Source organism: Brassica napus, chromosome A7, assembly GCF_020379485.1.
Source record: "Brassica napus cultivar Da-Ae chromosome A7, Da-Ae, whole genome shotgun sequence".
NCBI lineage: Eukaryota > Viridiplantae > Streptophyta > Magnoliopsida > Brassicales > Brassicaceae > Brassica > Brassica napus.
The window spans coordinates 5,487,404-5,508,548 of record NC_063440.1 but is presented as its reverse complement, the minus strand read 5'-3'; the positions used below and the strand labels follow the sequence as shown (position 1 = coordinate 5,508,548).

The 21,145-nt window shown below is 44.0% G+C and overlaps 1 non-coding gene across 1 annotated transcript; it reads left to right on the top strand.

The window, feature by feature from the left end:
- The first annotated feature begins 12,901 nt into the window (after nucleotides 1–12,901).
- LOC125576773 lies at nucleotides 12,902–13,009 on the top strand. The gene has a single exon (XR_007315199.1). It is a non-coding gene; the product is annotated as a small nucleolar RNA R71 (small nucleolar RNA).
- Nucleotides 13,010–21,145: the final 8,136 nt, after the last annotated feature.

Genomic DNA, 21,145 nt, shown 5'->3' with positions numbered 1-21,145 from the left:
CTCAATACGTAGCGACCGACTGAGTGTCTTGGTCGCTCAATACGTAGCGACCGACGGAGTGTCTTGGTCGCTCAATACGTAGCGACCGACCGATTGGCTTGGTCACTCAATACGTAGCGAATGGTCGGACCAAGGCCGATCTACCCCCAGTTTTATCCGTACTTCCACAGTTTGGTCGTTACCGCGCGGTTCCAGGCCTATCGAGTGGTGTTGCGAAGTCGAGTCTTTTCCCGCGAACTTTAGTGGTTCCGCGGGGATGGATTGCTCGAGTCCTTGCCGTTAAGGTTTCAACCTGTTTGGTCAAGGTATTCACGAGCTTATCCTGTTCTTCCGACCTTTTCTCATAGGTGGCGAACATCTTTTTAAACTCCTCGAGCGTCGCGGCGTTGGCTTGTGCGTTGGCTGCGGATACGTCCGCTGCTGGAGAATGGAGATCGGTGCCGCTGCCTCCGTTAAGAGGGGTTTGCACGTTATCCGCGTCGTTAGTTGACATGTCTGATTGAGAGTGTTGTGGCTTTTGCGAGTTAGATTGATCCGTAAGTCCCCCTCCTTCTAGCGCCAAACTGTGGGAACCGAAATTCGCACTGTCGATTTCCGTTTAAATAAGGAAACTAAGAAAACCCTAGTTTCCCAGAGGACCCGGATATCTGTTAATTACCACACGTCAAGCAATCAGAACACAAGAATAACAACGATAAAAATAAGAAATCGAAAAGAGAGCAAAGTAGATCTTATTCCGAATCTGCGTATGAGCGTTACAACGAGGTATAAGCCTGGGCTCGAGAGCTGTCGGCGAAATTCCTAGTTCTAGCAACCCTAAGACGGCTAAACCTAATTGAGTCGCAGCTCGAAATAACAAAAACGGAAAATTGCCTAAATCGCTCTAAGTGCTAAGTTTGCTCTGAAAAAGTTCTCCCCTTGCTCCTCGCCTAGGACTCCTTATATACTAGCTCCAAGGTCGGTTTACGCTTTTACTCTTCTGCCCTTAAGCCATCATAGCATAAAAATGGAGATATTCCATTTTTCCCGATCTTCACAATTATCTTCAAAACTTCCGTATTTATCCGCGGAAACTTGACATTTATCATTCCTTGTGGACCAAGCGTAAACCAGGCTGTGGTTTACGGGCTTTTGGTTAGGAAAATCATAGGATGGGCCTCGAGTCGTGTTTTAGGTCCCTTTGGGCCGTCTTCCGACTCGACACGTTTACTACGAGTTTTCCGCGGTTTCTAATCCGCGAAGTTTGATCGATGAATTAGAATGGCGGGAAACATGGACTGAGCTTGCTACGGTCTTCGGGAGATAGCATTCGAAGGTTTTGACGAGAATGCAAGAACTGGTGTCGTATTGACGTTCGGAAAGGTTCAATCGCTACACAGCGACCAAACTTTGGCTCGAGCCCGGTCGCTTCGTAGCGACCAAGCGGGACGAGTGCTCGGTCGCTACGTAGCGACCGAGCTTGGCTGAGCTCGGTCGCTACGTAGCGACCGAGCGGGACGATCGCTCGGTCGCTACGTAGCGACCGAGCTTTGGCTTGAGCTCGGTCGCTACGTAGCGACCGAGCGGGACGATCGCTCGGTCGCTACGTAGCGACCGAGCTTTGGCTCGAGCTCGGTCGCTACGTAGCGACCGAGTGGGACGATCGCTCGGTCGCTACGTAGCGACCGAGCTTTGGCTCGAGCTCGGTCGCTACGTAGCGACCGAGCGGGACGATCGCTCGGTCGCTACGTAGCGACCGAGCTTGGCTGAGCTCGGTCGCTACGTAGCGACCGAGCTTTGGCTCGAGCTCGGTCGCTACATAGCGACCGAGCGGGACGATCGCTCGGTCGCTACGTAGCGACCGAGCTTGGCTGAGCTCGGTCTCTACGTAGCGACCGAGCGGGATGATCGCTCGGTCGCTACGTAGCGACCGAGCTTTGGCTCGAGGCTCTTCGTAAAGATTTCTTTACGAAGATTACTTTTCGTAAAAACGTTTATGCTGATTTTTACGGACTTTCAGACATTGATTCCGTCGTGACCGATTTTGACCCCAACAGTATGGACGATGACTCGCGAACCGACCAGGTATTGGCGGAATTTTTTGAATGCATAAACCACGGCGAGCAGTTGTTTTTCTGTTGTTGCGTAATTCCTTTGTGCCTTGTCGAGGTGTTCGACTGGCATAGTAAACTGCATGTAGCTTTTTGTCTTTTCTTTGGCCTAGAACTGCTCCTACAGCGAAATCGCTCGCATCGCACATGATTTCGAAAGGAAGATTCTAGTCAGGTGCTTGTACGATGGGGGCAGTTATCAAATTTTTCTTTATTTCCTCAAAAGACTTTACGCATTCTGGTGAGAAGTTGAATTTAACTTCTTTAGAGAGAAGGGAGGTTAGAGGTCTAGCAATTTTGCTAAAATCCTGTATGAACCTCCTGTAGAATCCGGCATGCCCGAAAAAACTTCTCACGTCTTTTACGTTCGTGGGTGCAGGCAAACCGGTCATTACTTCAATTTTTGCTCGATCTACTTCTATACCAGCAGTGGACGCTTTATGTCGTAGGACGATTCCATCATTAACCTTGAAGTGGTACTTTCCCAATTTAGAACGAGGTTCTTTTCTCCACATCTTTCCAAAACCTTACATAGGTTATCGAGACAGTTTTTGAAACTGGATCCATATACAGAGAAATCGTCCATGAAGACTTCCATGAAATCTTCTATCATATCAGTAAAGATTGACATCATGCATCATTGGAAAGTGGCAGGGGCATTACAAAGACCGAATGGCATTCTGCGGTATGCGAATGTTCCGTAAGGGCATGTAAAGGTGGTCTTTTTTTGATCGTCAGGATGTATAGGGATTTTGAAAAATCCAGAGTATCCGTCAAGAAAACAGTAGTATTGGTGATTTGCCAATCTTTCCAACATTAGATCAATGAAAGGTAAGGAAAAGTGATCTTTTCTGGTGGCAGCGTTTAGCTTCCTATAATCGATACACATTCGATGTCCAGTGACAGTTCGCGTGGGAATGAGTTCGTTTTTATCGTTCTTAACCACTGAAATTCCGCCTTTCTTTGGTACAACATGCACGGGGCTCACCCAGTTGCTATCTGAAATTGGGTAGATGATTCCATCATCCAGAAGTTTGATAATTTCCTTCTTGATAACTTCTTTCAAGTTCGGGTTTAACCTTCTTTGATGTTCCACTGACGATTTGGAATCGTCTTCTAAGTGAATTCGGTGCATGCACAGATCTGGAGAGATACAGGAATATCCGAGGGCTTTCCTATATTTGCGCAGTTTATTCAATAACAACACAAGTTCTCCATTGGTTAGGTTAGCATTTACGACTACAGGGTAAGAATTATTGTAGAGAAAAGCATACTTGAGTCCGGCGGGCAATTGCTTTAACTCAATTTTTCGTGCTTTTTCGGGATCCCAATTTTCTAGAGCGGATGGTTGTTGATCGACGGCGGCCTTTAAATATCGATCAACGTTGATTTCCGAATCATCCTCCTCCATGTCATTGACATTTGCTATTTCTACACTTGCGTCCATTAATCGTGTGTATTCATCACCTCTGGTGTCGATGCTAAATGTTGCCTCTTTGGTAGATGTGAGCATTTTTTCCAGGGGGGTCAACTGAGCATAGGTCTATGAAGGATTCTTCAACCAACTCAGAGATATTGTCCATGTAAGAGGCTTGTTTATCGATTAAGGGTTGTTTTATCAGTTTTTCCATATCGAAGGTCATTGAAATGTTTCCAATGTTTAAACATATCCGACCTTCCTTGATGTCGATGATTGCACCAGTGGTAGCTAGAAATGGTATACCTAAGATGAGGGGATCTTTTGGTTTATTCTGGTATTTCAGCACAATGAAATCCCTTGGTACATGACAGTCGTTAATTCTTATCGGCACGTCATCTAGTACTCCCTCAGGTACTCTAACGGATCTATCAGCAAGAACCAAAATTATTTTGGTGGGTTTGAATTTGTCGTATCCCAGGGATATCGCGACAGAGTGTGGCATGAGATTTACGCTGGATCCTAGATGACAGAGGGATCGAGGAAAAATCTTATATCGTATGTTGCAATCTAGAACAAAACTACTGGGATCAGGTCTCTTGATCGGGGTTTCGCTTTGGATTATTGCACTTACTTCCTCTGAAACCATCATGACGCTGTGTTAAGCAGCTGGGAAGCTGTTGGATACCATGTCTTTTACATATTCCTTAATCGAAGATGATAACTTTATGGCATCACTTAGTGGCATTTCCAACTTGATTTTATCGAATGCTTTCTTGCAGATCGCTTTATCCAGTTCTCGCTTAGTTTGCGTCTTGTTGGGGGGAAAGGGTGGCAAAGTCCTATACACTCTCTCTACCGCCGGCGTGGCAGGAGTCGAGTGTCGATTGACATTGTTTTCATTCTGTCGATCGATATTTATCGTAGTCGGTCGATCGACATTATTCCCTTCTTGTCGATCGATTTCCACATCTTCTTCCGACTCCTCCTCTTCTTCATCAAGGTTAGTCGCTTCCTTTTCAGCTTCATGGGGTTTTTCTGCAGAAGTGATTTCTTCATCGCTCGGGGAAAGGCGTTTTCTGCTTCTTAGTAACACAGAGCAAACTTGATGTCTCGGGTTGGTGTCAGTTTTTCCAGGAAGGAATCCTTCATCCCTTCTGACAAACCCAGCGTTATGCGCAACTTGTCTATCCAATTTCTTGACACGGTCACTCAAATCTTTCAACTTATCATGTAAATCAGAATATACGGAATCCAATCTTTCATCGAGAAACGCACTCATTTTCTGCTGGCGTTTTAGAACTTGACCAATCATAGATTCCAGCTTGCTCCTATGAGTCTGTCCTGCCTCGTAGGTCCTTGTGAAGCTCATGTTTCGCTGCTGATCGGCAGGTCTTTGTTTGCGAAAGCCAGTTTCATCGATGAGGTCTACATGCTCTTCTGCATCTCCTTCACGTAGCAGGGCCTGACTCTCTTCGGTAAACCGAACTTGCTCATCTCCAATCACAAAACCATGAGCTAAATATGACGTTTCTTTCCCCTCAGATATCCGATCTCCATTCGAATTCTCGGCCATCTTCCTCCTCTCGAGATCAGTCTTCTTGGCACTAGTGCTAGAAGCCACATATTCAATGAGCCTTATAGCTTCTCAGGTGTCTTGGTTTTGAAGTTCCCTTGACTCGCAACGTCCAAAGTCGCTTGGTATGTCCGGTGGAGACCTCTGAAGAAAATATTAAGTAGCTGGATTTCGTGAAAACCATGGTGTGGGCAGTCTCGTTGGTAGGCTGTGAATCTCAACCAAGAAGCATTAAAAGCTTCAGTAGCGCCTTGAGAAAAATTATAGATCTTATTCCTAAATTCTTCGGTTCGTGTATCATCGAAGAAGTTGTTGAGAAAGACACTTTTGATATCACTCCAGCAAGTCAAAGATCCAGGCTGAAATTGTTTCAGCCAGTGCCTCGCAACTCCAGCAAGGGAGTGCGGGAAGAGTTTGCAAAATAGGTAGTCTTCAGAGACTCCATGCACCTTGATGTTAGACACAAAGTCCTCAAGTGCTTCGATATGGTCTATGGGGTTTTCATTAGGAAAACCATGAAAGGGGTGCTGACTTACTAGAGAGAACTATTTGGGTTTCAGTTCAAAGTCTTTTCTTTGAATTGCTGGAGGACGGATCGCATACCTGTTAGTGTAGAACCGATCAGGTCTGTTGTAATCTCCAAGCGTTTGGTGATGCTCCGGTCCAGCTGATATACCTTGGATTTGACCCATTTTTATCCATGGTATATTATTATTTTACTATATATATATCTATGTTTTCTACTCTTGTAGGTATGTTTTCAGGTTCAGGTGCATTTTGGAGTAAAGCTATGACTTTGGAGCATTTTGGAGCATAAAAGACATTTCATCCGAGCTGACCACTTAGAGGTCGACGAGAGGAAGAATAATCGATCGATGAGCATCAGTGCTGACGATCGATATCAGGAAATGCCTCGACAGATGAAGATTAATATCGATCGATGTACACAAGTACCGTCGATCGATGTCGAGACACCATATGCGACATTTTGGATTCAGCAGACTAAAAGACCAAGGCCAAGCCAAATTACCAAAATGCCCTGACGAGTTTTTAACCTAGTAGAATATATACTGCCTAAGTGTTTGACGGCAGGGAGAGCTTTTTCTTTTCTAGACCTAGTTTTGTTACAAGTTTCATTTGGGAGAGAAGATCACTTGTGATTGGAACTCCTTGTTTCATTTCCTTATCATCTATTCTATGAGTTTCTATTTATCCATTGATATGAATTGCTTTGCTATGTCTGAGTAGTTCAACTATTAGATCCAGGGTTCAGATAGGTTTGTGGGATTAGCCCCAAACTATAGATCTGCCTTGTTGTGATATTCATGATAGATTTGTACTCATTGCTTGTTTTAGCCTAGCTAACTAGAACATGATCATAGGATTGCATATTCAAGCACCCTTGTTATCCCATCCTGACATCTATCTACCATATTAGGATTGCTAGAGAGGGCTAACCGCCAATTTAGAATCTTAGTAGAGCATTTTCATACTCGCGCATAGGCCTGGCTAGAACCCATCGATCGATGTCCTTAACTGACAATCGATCGATGTTGGCAAAAGTGTATCAGTCGACGTCTTAATAGACTATCGATCGACACTCTCTTGTGTCTGCATCTAACCGGTGAGACACAAGATCTAGTCTGTTAACCAGTGGTACATGCGACAGCTGATCACTGAGTTAAGCGAATGAGCTCTAATATATCATGCATGCAACAGTTAGGCATCTATAGGAATTATAATCTCCAACACATGAATAGTGTCCCTGCATCTAATATCATTTCCAACCTAAGTTACCTTTATCATTTACTCGCTAGTTACTATTGCTATTTTATTTAAAACATTACAACCTTTAGAATTAATAAACACTAGATTTAATTGTTCCCTAGCTCCTTGTGGATTCGATCCCTAACTACTACATATGAACCTCTTTTGATGAGAGTAACACTCCTTAGGGTAATTTGAGTGGTATCACCAGCATCCAAAACAGCTACTCCAATAGGAATTGGAGCCCTATGTCTATAATTAATTTGGTTTGATGCATGGCATATTCGACCTTTTTGATTTCCTAGAACTACTTTTTCATTATTGAAACATGTAAGAAAATACTTACTTGATTCCGGCAGGATGGCGTAGATCGATATTGGTAGCGGAGTGTGGATTGATTTTTGTGTTGACCCGTCGCTCGATGTTATTGTCTGAGCGTCGATCGATTTTGGGCTAAAATTCATGTCTTCCATCTTAAGTACCTGTGTCAGCAGGGAAAGAGGAAAAACTTTAGCAGATACAGTAACAAAATCAAGACTACGTTCTAAACTTAATCTAATGGTAATAAGAAAATGTCTCCGGCAACGGCGCCAAATTTGATATCACTCAAATTATCCTAAGGAGTGAATTACTCTCTCAAATAAGAGGTTCAGATATAGTACTTAGGAATCGAATCCGCAGAGACTCTAGGATTACACAGTAGATTATGGTTTTGAAATAATCTAGATTAATTGGTTTATAGGTATTAAAGCAGTAAATGAATTGGTGAGCAAAGTTATTGCTCGATTGGTTAGTTTTAAGGTTATAGACAGTTGGAAGAATAGCTAGATTCAGGTATGTTCTCAGATATGATAAGTAATACTTAACTTGGGTCTTTAGGGGTTTATAGATATTAATTGTTCTTGAATTCAAACTAAGATATAATCTATTTGATTGTCTAATCTGGATTTTGGATTTCAACTTTCGTACGTTAATCACGAGAAAGTGCCGATCGATAATTCTTTATGAATATCGATCGATATACCTTTCAAGATATCGATCGACAGGGATATCGCTGCGTCGATTGATACTTCTTCCAGAAAGCTTTACGGACAGGTTTGATTTATATTCTCTAACTCACTAGATCAACTCTCGTCTGTATCTAGTCAGTTAGATCATACTAGTTAATTTTCAGGTATTGAGTCAAGCAATTGCTTGATCTCAATTAATCCTAAGATCTAAGATTTAGGGTTTATCAACCCTAAGCTTAGTAATAAGAACAACTAGATGAAGAACTAATTAAATAACCCTAGCAACAATTTAAGCTAGCAATACAGATATCAACCTATATGAGAAACCTAAATCTAACAGTGAGATTACTCGACATATTCATAAAAAACATGGTTATGATGGTCTGAATAAAATTGCAATAGATAAATAAACAGAATAGAGTAAAGAAACAAAGGGAGTTCAAGATCATCCCTCTCTCAAGGTGTACAGATCTCTCTCTCCAATCCTAAGCTCTCTTTAACAATAGCTTAGAAAACAACAAAATAGGGTTTCTGATCGTCCAGGGATATTTTGGTAAGTTGGTGTGGCTCTGGGCTTCAAAAGGTCTTGAAATATGCTTGGCCCATGTCAAGAGTTCCGCATCGATCGACATACGTTCCTCTTCTCGACAGCTTCCTCTCGCAAGGCAGACTGACCACGCCTCAGTAAAACAGGCATAACATCTGCTACAGGATGCGGATTGACCTCAAACCGGTGGCATTAGAAAGCTAACCCAAATCTATAGTTTTAGGCAAAGGATGAGCTCAATCTAACGGTCGGAAGGTCTCCATCCATAGATATACATCTGACACGTCTATGGAGTTCTGCACTTCAAAAGACTCCAAAAGACACCAAAATCACCACTTTCCTCCAAATCGTCTCTGAACCTGTAAATACTCTAAATAGATTCTATATAGTAGTAAATATATATTAAAATACATATATACCAGGGCTAAAAGTGGGTAAAATCCATGGTATATCATCGATCGATTTGGAGTGTTCACCGTCGATCGATGCTGATATATGGTGTTGAGATGCGATTTGCCTTTGAATGGCTTTGAATTCCTTCTGTAGCCATTCTGCTTGGCTATCTAGTCCACTGATTTTGACGTCGAATGGAAAGTAGATGTCGTCACATCGCTTCTCAAGTCGGTCCTCCAAGGTGTCTATAGCTTTGTAAAGCGTTGATGTGATCTGATCAACTGCGTCTGCTGTGTAGGGTAGATGTTCTGTAGGTTTCTTGCCGTTGAGCGATGTCCTGCAGAACCTATCGATTGATGTTGAACCTTCTTCCTGAAAATCGTGTTGATCATTAAGCTTACCAATGTCCTTCTGGACATTCATCATCTGTGTAGACAAGGTGTCTAAGTAGTGCATGATAGGTGAGGTGAAACGGTCGTGCATATTCTCATACGATTTCAACCTATCCTCCATTGCTGCGAACCTTGTGTCGATCGATGTGATGTTGCAGATATCGTCGATGTGGCTGGTTGTGGATCATTCATGCGAATGGTGTCCAGTTCTTGCTGTAGCAGATCAATTCTCGTGCTCAACCAGTCCACGTTGTTGTTGAGAGGGTTGTAAAAGTCGTTAATCCTCGTGTTGATGTATGCGATCTCCCATTAATCCTTCTTCTCTGCCAAATTTTCCGGTTCTGCAGGAATCTGGGATGTATGTGGCTTGACGTCGATCGATGTTGCTTTGTTGGTGTCGATCGATGTTGATGTCGTAGCTTCTTTCTCAAGGTTGTGCTGCATACTCTCAATCTCTGTCCTCAGCTCTGCCATACATCTGAAAAGCTGATTGTAACCTCTGTCCAAAGGCTGATAACTGTCATCTACCAATGTCTTGAGTTCATCTCCAAGCTTTTCCTGAGTTCCACAAATACCAGTCACCATCTCATTGATCTCATTCTTGGTGTAGATCTTTGGTGCCAGTGTTGTAGGTGTGAAGGAATTGGCATGTTCTGGAAGACATATGTGACTCTCTCCAAATAGGGATGCTCTCTCCAGAATTTTCCTGATGTCATCCTTGGTAACAAGAATCATATCACCAGCTGCGCTCCTTGCATGTCCAGACTCGTCTCTGTAGACTCCATATTCATCCTTCTGTTCCCATCTGAACTTTCTGGCTCCATAGCTGTCATAAGCGCGACGTCCATATTCATAACGTCTATCGATCGATGGTGAAGGTGCTTTATCGAGCGACATTGGTGTTACCCTGTCGAGTGATGTAGAAGCAACCTCGTCGGTCGATGCATGGCTAACAGGTTTGCACATTTGGTGTGAACCAATTCCTGTTATTGTAGCTTCTGAATACCAAATTCATCAGGCAATAGAAAGTCATAATCAATACTCATATTCTTAGTACATAAAGAAAGTTTAGGTTTAGAATGAGAATCGATCGATGTTGATACTGAGGTATCGATCGATGGTAGACGTTTGTCTACTGAATTAGGGTTTTTGGATCGAATGCTTCTCCTGGATGTTCCTTCCGATTGGTGTGTGGGAGCATTCATCTTTTCTGCTTTTGTTTCGTGAGAAGTACTTCTGGGTGAAAAACTCCTTATATAGGTGTTGGTAAACCTATGTGGAATAGGAATATTCCATTTTTCCTTTTCTGAGGCAGCGGCTTTAATATCGATCGATGTACCAGGTGTGGTATCGATCAATGCAGATGATCATTTTGACCGATGCTGAGTAGATGCTGTCGATCGATGGAGTAGGCGTGTTGTTGAAGGAATGGGTTGAATATCTTTCATCCTGCATAGCAATCTCTGTGGCTCTTTCCTTCCAATAATCCTCATCATACTCCTCAGTAGGATCCTCATTGGATGAAAGAATCACAGTCTCCTGTGCAAAACTTTCATGGAATCCACTATCTGCCAACTGCCTATGGAATAGTTATCTTGTCCGTTCTTGTTGGGTTGTTGAAAGGCAAAGTCTGGATAGTACTGATCTGGTAATGTGGAGTGGTCTACCGGTTGCAACCCGTCGAGCGACGTGGAATAGCGTTCATTGTTCGTCGGTGACTCATTGGAATCGATCGATGTGACAGTGTGAGTGTCGATCGATTTCGAGTACTCGGGTTTGTTTTCTGCTCCACAATGGCATGCTGCAATGTAGCCAATATCATTTCCAAGCTCCACGAGGTTGACCTGTTGTCTCAAAACTCGAACTAGGTCATAGTGGACGTCTGGATCTATTTGTGTCAGACATAATCTTTTGGTATGCATGTCACATACAGCTCCTACTGTTGCTAAGAAAGCTCTTCCAAGCAGAAGTGAAGAGTTCCAGTTAAGCTTGATGTCCAGGACATGTAAATCTATTGGAACAAGGGCGTTACCAATCTGTACCTCAAGGTCTCTTATGATGCCTCCTGAGCTCGTTTCGTGAAAGATTCTGATGACCCAGCTGGTCCGCCATAACCTTAGGTAGGATATTGACTGATGCTCATGTGTCACAAAGTGCATGGGGAAATTCAATACCCTTTACCAGACATGGTATTGCTAACTTCCCAGGATCACTCTTCTTCTTTAATGTGATCCTTAGTTTCATTCTTTCCCTAACATGATGAAACATTCTCCTAATATCCTCCTCAGTTTCCTTAGTCTCCCTGAAGAACATCCATAACTGGTGTGTGAAATAGACTTCATCAAATTGTTTCTCCACTAGGATTCTGAGGACTCTCTTAGTGAAATCATCCATCTCCTTCTCATTAGCTTCCCTCTTAAGGTTTTTAGGAATCTTCTCCTTCCTTTTCCTCAACACTCTTCCCTCAGTTGCCTCATCAACTTTCATAGGCTCTGGTGTAGTGTCTGAAGGGTTGGTTGTAGGTTCTGGTGGGTTTTTCTAATGGTTTAGGTGGTGGTCTGAGTGCGTTGATCCGGTTACTATCAATTGATGGTAATCACACTCGGTGGGTGAGAGGTGTCTGTCGATTGATGTGAGGTGAGGGGGTCGATCGATGTCGGTCTCTCTCAGTCGATCGATGGTTGGCTCATGCGGTCGATCGATTATGACGTAGAAAGGGGATGGTGGGTGAGGGTGTTTTTCTGCGAATTCCTCATGAGTCATGATTAAAACTGCACTACACTCCGCAGTCCATTCAGCAAATGACGTCGATCGATGTCTAGTGTAATCCGTCGATCGATCTTTGTCTTGGTCTATCGAGCGATGTGCATCCATTGACATCGGTCGATACCAGTGTGATCTGCCGAAGCTCATGGAGCTTTCAACTTTGAAGTCTCCTTCTCCAAGCTTCTCATGCGTCATCACTTGCGAGAAAAAATCATCTAGGATGGCATTCACTTGGTGTTTTGCTTTCTCAACTCCTACCTCTCTAGCGAAGGCTTCTTGCCTCTTTACATTGTCTCCAGTCTGAGCCACTTGCATTTCAAGCTTCCCCACTTGAGTCCCTAAGGTCTCAATTCTTGTGTTCAGACTGTTGTAGACAGAATCTATCTTCCCATTGAAGTCCACAGTGAGTTGCTGCTGTCCTTCTAGAACTCTGTCAAGCAGTGCTTCAATCTTGCTTTTCTGAGTCTGTGGTGGTTGATTCTGGTAGTATGAGTTTCTATAGCCTCTGCTGTTGTTGCTGAAAGGTTTCTGGAACTGCGAACTCAGGTTACTCTTCTGACCATTGCCATAGAAGTTTTTGTTTCCACCCTGGTTTCCAGATCTCTGAAATCTAGTACCTCCAATGTAGTTCACATCCTCTTCTCCATCCATGTCTACAGCTACTTCTTCTTCAGATGAACATACCTGTTTCCTAAGCAGCTCATGAACCACATCTAACTTTGCTCTAACTTCGTCCATCTGCTCTTTTCCTAGGGATGCAACAGACTTCTTCCTCTCAAAATCAGTGTTCTTGGTGCTGCTGCTGTTTGCTAGATTTTCTATCAGTCTCATACCCTCCACCGGATTCCTGGTGTTGAAGTTTCCCTCGCTAGCTGTATAAAGAGCCATCTGATACGTCAAGGCGATACTTCTGAAGAAAGTGCTAAGCAGTTGCACCTCATTGAATCCGTGTTGTGGACAGTCTTGCTGGAAGAACTTGAATCTGATCCACGCATCTTTAAAAGACTCTCCAGTCTCCTGCGCAAACGTAGCAATTTTGCTTCTCAAGTCTTCAGCGCGTGCCTCATCAAAGAAGTTTTGCAAGAAAGCATTCTTGATGTCGGCCCATGATTTTAGAGATCATGTGGGTAGCTGCTTAAGCCAGTGCATCGCTTCTCCAGTCAGAGTATACTTGAAGAGCTTGCACAATAGGTAATCCTCAGGGACTCCATCCATATGAATAGCAGAGATAAGATCCTCGAACCTCTCCAGATGGTCCATAGGATGCTCGTGCGGTAACCCATAGTGAGGTAGCTGAGACACGAGTGTGTAGTACTGAGGCTTCAGCTCGAAAGTTTCCTTCTGAATCTCTGGAAGGCGAATAACTGATCTGTTGGTGTAGTACTCGTCTGGACGATAGTAGTCGGCCAATGCCTTTGGTGGAGCAGCCTCTTCTACAGGTTGAGCAGCTCCTGTAGCATCAGCATCAGGGATTACATTCCCTTGGCATCTAGTTTCTGACCTGTTGCATTACGCAGATGACCATCCTGGTCATACAGGTCCATTCTCATCCTGTCTGAGAATAACAATCGCAACCATGTTTCGCGACTGAAGATCGATCGATGTACACGGTGTAGGATCGATCAATGTCGAACGAGGTAGATCAGTCGAGGATGAAGGTCGGGTGTCAGTCGATGGGTGGGTGCGAGAATCAGTCGACGTGAAAGCTGCTGCGTCGATTGATGTGGAACGTTGACCTTTGCGGATCGTGCGTTCCAGGTGAGCAGGATCTTTTGAGAATAGCAGATGTTTTTCCTTGTTGCTTCTTGTACTGCTGGGCATACACCTTGATATACCATATATTTTACCCATTTTTAATCATGGTCTATAAGTGTTTTAAAGTGTTTTAAGATACAATTATTATGTTTTGGAGTTTATTTAGAGTATTTACAGGTTCAGGGACGTTTAGGAGAAATATGGTGATTTTGGAGTCTTTTGGAGCTTTTGGAGGTGCAGAGTTGCACAGACGCGTCAGATGTTTAGCTATGGATGGAGACCTTCCGACCGTTAGATTGAGCCCATATTTTGACACAAGATAGAGCTTTAAGTTAGCTTTCCAATGCCACCGGTCTCGGTCAGTCAGCATCCTGTAGCAGACGTTACGCCTGTTTTACTGAAGAGTGGTCAGTCTGCCTCGCGAGAGGAAGCTGCCGAGAAGAGGAAGCCGCGTCGATCGATGCAGCACTCTGCACGTCGATCGATGGAGATCTCAGATCGTGGGCCTTGTATATTTTATTACCAGAAGAAACCACAAATTACCAGAATGCCCTTGGACGACCAAAAACCCTATTTATGTTATTTCTAAGCCATTGTTGACGGCTATACGCTTTCTATGCTTCTTTACGCTTTCTGTTTCATTGTTTCTCTTAGAGGAGAGAAGGGAGGAACTCCTATCAGAGTCATCCTGGAACTCCATTGGTTTTCTTAATCATTTCTATTTCAGTTTTACATCTATTTCATCTATGATTTATGTGACTAACTTCATGTCTGAATAGATCCACCTGTTAGGTTTAGGGTTCAGATAGGCTTGTGGGATTAGCCCCAAACTATAGATCTGCCTTGTTGTGATATTCATGATAGATTTTTATTCATTGCATGTTTTAGAGTAATTAACTAGAACTTGATCATAGGATTGCATACTCAAGCACCCTTGTTATCCCATCCTGACATCTATCTATCATATTAGGACTGCTAGAGAGGGCTAACCGCCAATTTAGTATCTTAATAGGGCATTTCATACTCGCGCATAGGCCTGGCTAGAACCCGTCGATCGATGTCCTCAACTGACTATCGGTCGACGTAGGCAAAGTGTATCGGTCGATGTCCCAATAGGACCATTGTTGGGGTCAAAAACGGTCACGACGGAATTACCACCCGAAAATCCTCGGAGATCATATTTCCGAAAGAGATAGTAAAAAGAAAGATATAATTTTCGTAAAAAATAAACAATACGAAGTTTTTACGAAAAAGTATCTCTGAAGATTCAAACCAAACAAACCAAGCCCGGTCATTGTGTAGTTACCGCGCATACACGCTGTCCGGTCGCTACGTAGCAACCAAGTTTGGGCCGATATCGGTCGCTACGTAGCGACCGAACATCCGACCCACTCGGTCGCTACGTAGCGACCGAGCTCGAGCCAAAGATCGGTCGCTGTGTAGCGATCGAGCTCTCCCGAACATCGGTACGACACCAGTCCATGCATTCTCGTCAAACCTTCAAATGCTATCTCCCGAAGACCGTAGCAAGCTCAGTCCATGTTTTACGCAATTCTAACTCATCGATCAAACTTCGCGGATTAGAAACCGCGGAAAGTTCGTTATTTATCGAAAGAACTCGTAGTAAACGTGTCGAGTCGGAAGACGGCACAAAGGGACCTAAAACACGACTCGAGGCCCATCCTACGATTTCTTAACCAAAAGCCCGTAAACCATAGCACGGTTTACGCTTGGTCCACAAGGAAGGATAAATGTCAAGTTTCCGCGGATAAATACGGAAGTTTTGAAGATAATTGTGAAGATCGAGAAAAATGGAATATCTCCATTTTTATGCTATGACGGCTTAAGGGTAGAAAAGTAAAAGCGTAAACCAACCTTGGAGCTAGTATATAAGGAGTCCTAGGCGAGGAGCATAGAGGAGAACTTTTTCAGAGCAAACTTATCACTTAGAGCAATTTAGGCATTTTTCCGTTTTTGTTATTTCGAGCTGCGACTCAATTAAGTTTAGCCGTCTTAGGGTTGCTAGAACTTGGAATCTCGCCGACAGCTCTCGAGCCCAGGCTTATACCTTGTTGTAAACGCTCATACGCAAATTCGGAATAAGATCTTCTTTGCTCTCTTTTTTGATTTCTTATACTTTATCGTTGTTATTCTCGTGTTCTGATTGCTTGACGTGTGGTAATTAGCAGATATCCGGGTCCTCTGGAAAATTAGGGTTTTCCTAGTGTCCTTATTTAAACGGAAATCGACAGTGCAAATTTCGGTTCCCACAGTTTAGCGCTAGAAGGAGGGGGGGTACGGATCAATCTAACCCAAAAAAGCCACATCACTCTCAATAAGACATGTCAACTAACGACGCGGATAACGTGCAAACTCCTCTTAACGGAGGCAGCGGCACCCATCTCCACACTCCAGCAGCAGACGTATCTGCGGCCAACGCACAAGCCAACACCGCGACGCTCGAGGAGTTTAAAAAGATGTTCGCCACCTATGAGAAAAGGTCGGAAGAACAGGATAAGCTCGTGAATACCTTGATCAAACATGTTGAAACCTTAACGGCAAGGACCCAAGCAATCTGTCCCCGCGGAACCACCAAAATCCACGGGAAGAGGCTCGACTTCGCTACCCCACTCGACAGATCAGGAGTCGCGCGGGAACGACCTTCCAGTCAAAACCCTAGCGAGAAATCTCCCATCGAAAAGGGGAACCCTGAAAGTCTTCCGCCCCCTGCAAAGGACTCGGAGGATAACGAAGCCGAACACATTGACCTGGATCCTAGCGATGTCTCCAACGACACCGACGAGGACGTCGACAGACATCCAAGAAGGACCAGAAGCCGATCTGCTCGGGAAGGCTCCCCGTTCGAAAAACCAATGACGGAAGAAGAAGAAATTGCCTATTGGAACGAACAAGAGGAGCTGGCTGAAAGGCAAACCGAGCTCACTCGCAGTAAACGCCGACAGGCTCGGAAATCTACTGACGAGACATCGGATATCCGCGATCTTCGCGACTACATCACTAAGACTGCGGCGGAAGTGAGGGCCGTAAAGTCTCAAATCCATCATGCTACTAGTGCTGCCCCCGAAATCGATCGACTGCTGGAAGGAGCTCGGAAGACCCCTTTTACCAGTCGCATTTCGGACATGAGGGTGTCCGATCCGGGAAAAATCAAAGTACCAAAGTACGATGGTACGGCCGATCCAAAAGCACACCTTCAGGCTTTCCACATCGCGATGGGAAGAGCTAGACTGAAGGACAGCAAAAAGGATGCCGGCTACTGCCGCCTGTTCGTCGAAAACCTGGAAGGAGCAGCGCTTGAATGGTTCGCACGCCTTCGTCGTAACACCATCGGGAGTTTCCGACAGCTCGCATCGGAATTTCTTAAACAATACTCTGTACTCATAGACAGAGAAACTTCCGATGTTGACATCTGGAGTCTCTCCCAGAGGGAAGACGAACCCCTCCGCGAGTTTATCGCCCGGTTCAAGCTGATAATGTCCAGGGTCAGCGGGATAAGCGACAAAGTGGCCATCGACGCGCTGAGGAAGACGCTCTGGTACAAGTCGAAATTCAGAAAGTGGATAACTCTCGACAAACCGCGAACGATCCAGGATGCTCTCCACAAAGCGACGGACTACATCATAGTTGAGGAAGAAACTAAAGTCTTATCGCAAAAACATAAGGCGGTAAGACCATCCTCGAAGGACGTGGATCCAAAGGGGAGAAAGAAGAACTCTCGTAACGACAAGTACGTCCATCACGAGGGGGAAGATCTCCAAGGGGCGCATAATTATGCGATCAATTCGGATCAAGGCCAAACCACGGGCAACACGTGGACTCGCAATCAAGGGTATGACGAAAACACCTTCTGCGAGTTCCACCAGTCCCGAGGACACTCCACGACCAACTGCAAAGTCTTGGGAGCAAGACTGGCCGCAAAGCTACTCGCTGGAGAGCTCTCGGAAGTAACTAGCGTCAAGGATCTCATCCTCGATTATGATCGCCCTCCAAAGACGGACAGAAATCCGCCCGCTGAAAAATCCCCTCAACGAAACCAGCCTAGGGATAAACGCGGTAGGAGGCCGGACGACAAGGGTACGATAACAATCGTCGCAGAGTCAACATGATCATCGGAGGATCACAATACTGCAGCGATACTGTGTCGGCCATCAAGGCTTACCAACGGAAGGCAGAGTCGAGTGCAAATTGGCCTACATGGTCTCCTCCCCGAGATGGCCAAAATTGCTCGATCACCTTCACAAAGGAGGAAGCCGGCGGCATCGATCAACCTCACTGCGATCCGCTCGTCATAGATCTCGTCATACGAGACTTAGAAGTCGGAAGGGTACTCGTCGACACGGGAAGCACGGTGAAGAACCCTAAGATAGGGAGGATCACTTTAGCTGGGTGTTGGATATGATCCGAGAAGGCAAATGGCACTTCTGGAACTAAGATGGATTGAAAGGATCGTCAAGAGATGCGGAATGGCTCTTGATATGCCCACGATCTAAGGCTAACCACCTAAGAACAAATGTAGTGTGTTGGTTAACCACCAAACGACACACAAAGATGATTGGGTGACCACCAAATCAACAAGCCGGTTCAAACCGATGAACTAGCTAAAGAACTCTCTCTCTCACTCAGAGAAGAAACGAAATAAACTCAAAAACATAGACTGATTTTATTCATGGCATAGTTTACTTATTTATAGTACAATGAGTCAAAGAAAGACTTAAGAGTTTTGTAGAAAACTAGAAACTTAGAAAACATAAACAAAGACTAAGACTTTTGACTAGACATAAGTGTGTTGTTGAATGGCTCTTGGATGATCACGACTTTGACTCCTTTTGTTGATATTTCTTGATGCAAATGGGCAGGAGACCATCTTCAGTGTCACTTAGCTCATTCAGCTCCAAGCTAGTGTCACTTAGCTCACTCAGGTCATCCAGCTCAGATATGTAAGTGTCACTTTGATTCAGCTCAACCAGCTCGCCCAAATAAGTGTCACTTCGTCCAGCTCGTCCAAAGTTAACTTCTGACTCGACCATGGTTGCTTCATCAGATGGGGAAACCTTGGTTGGGTCGAGTTGTGCACTATCCTGGCCCGGGTCTACGATCCAGGGCACATCATTCCCTCTCTCTTCAAAAAGATTTGTCCTCAAATCTGGAACATTAAAAGGAAAAGGGTTATAAGCAAAGGAATCATAATCGGAACATTGCTCACCTTGAGTTTGGTCCGGTTTTTGAATGGAAGAAAATTTTTCTTGGTTGGCTTGATGACCACGGTATTGTTCTTCATCAGACCCTTCATGTATTGACACAAAGCTTCCAAGACCAAGGTCATATGCGCCGATATCAAAAGCATTCAAAGGACCAGAAAATTCATTCTTTTTCAAAACCTTTTTAGAATTCATTTCAAACTGAATAATCAATTCAGAACTACATGCCATCGGCTTATGGGCATAGTCATCGAAAATTGGCAAAAGACCTTCCTTTTCTGGCTCGGTTTCAACGTTCTCATTCTCCAAAGTCACCAACGGTTTCTGGTTTTGGCACTTGTTAGCATAATGACAGATCCTATGGCATTTGAAGCACCTGGTAGAATGAGCTTTGCTTGTGGGTTTCACAGCTTTGCTCTTATCAGAAGACAACACATTAGTTTTCAAATCAGAATTTGAAAGAGAAGAAAAATTACTTTGCTGTTTTGGTGCAGAAGAAGTGTTGTTGTTTTCCTTCTTTTTGAGTTGCCGAACAACATGAATCGCCTTATGCAACATCTTTTCCAAGCTGGCATAAGTCTGAAGCTCGTTCTGATCAGGCACATCACAGTTGCTTCTCTTGGCTTTGGTGAAGGGACGATCACCACTTCTGACCCACTTCTCATCATCACACCTGTTTTGTCTCTTCTTTTGTTTCTGCACAAAGTCAAACCCATTAGAAGCAAACTGTTTCTTATCAAAAATCAATTGCTCCTTTTCGAAAACAGTTTTAAAAGGAAAGTAGACGTCTTGTTGTGGTTTTGATTTCTTGAGAAGTCCAAACATCCTGAAAACACTTAACAAAGTTAGCAAATAAAAATCCTCACACTCTCAAGTGTTTAGCTCACGATTTTTAGATGGTCACTCAGAGTTCTTTCACACTGGTTCAAAGGATGATAGGCAGTAAAAAATCAGCAGTCAAAACCCAAAACAAACTTTGTGGGAAAAGAAAAGAGAAAGAACAATGAAGAGATTTTTGTGTGGATCCGCCTTAACTGTCCTAAGGCTGGGTTTCTCTTCAGCCAGCAGGGTTTCTCTTCCACCACTCCCCCTGGATTTCTCTTGAGAAGTGATTCAAGCCAAAACTTTCACTCTTTTTTTTTTTTTTGATCGATTTTTTTTCCCTTTTTTTTTTTTAATAACTGGCGATCACAAGGGAGTAAAAGAACAGCCCGGATCCAACAAGAAATAAGAAAATAAAATCGTGGAGAGATGAGAAGATGAAAAGATTAAATGAAAACAAACCAGCCAAAGTGGCTCTGATACCAACTGAAGAACCCTAAGATAGGGAGGATCACTTTAGCTGGGTGTTGGATATGATCCGAGAAGGCAAATGGCACTTCTGGAACTGAGATGGATTGAAAGGATCGTCAAGAGATGCGGAATGGCTCTTGATATACCCACGATCTAAGGCTAACCACCTAAGAACAAATGTAGTGTGTTGGTTAACCACCAAACGACACACAAAGATGATTGGCTGACCACCAAATCAACAAGCCGGTTCAAACCGATGAACTAGCTAAAGAACTCTCTCTCTCACTCAGAGAAGAAACGAAATAAACTCAAAACCATAGACTGATTTTATTCATGGCATAGTTTACTTATTTATAGTACAATGAGTCAAAGAAAGACTTAAGAGTTTTGTAGAAAACTAGAAACTTAGAAAACATAAACAAAGACTAAGACTTTTGACTAGACATAAGTGTGTTGTTGAATGGCTCTTGGATGATCACGACTTTGACTCCTTTTGTTGATATTTCTTGATGCAAATGGGCAGGAGACCATCAGCAAAGGCCTGGTCGAATTTGGTGTAAAACCGACCCAAATTGAATTTGTTATGAATTTTTCTTTGGGCTGAAAAAGGCCTATTTCGCCCAGCAACTAAACCAGCTCCATCTTCAGTGTCACTTAGCTCATTCAGCTCCAAGCTAGTGTCACTTAGCTCACTCAGGTCATCCAGCTCAGATATGTAAGTGTCACTTTGATTCAGCTCGACCAGCTCGCCCAAATAAGTGTCACTTCGTCCAGCTCGTCCAAAGTTAACTTCTGACTCGACCATGGTTGCTTCATCAGATGGGGAAACCTTGGTTGGGTCGAGTTGTGCACCATCCTGGCCCGGGTCTGCGATCCAGGGCACATCACACGGTCAACGTAATCTTCCGCGACACTCTCAA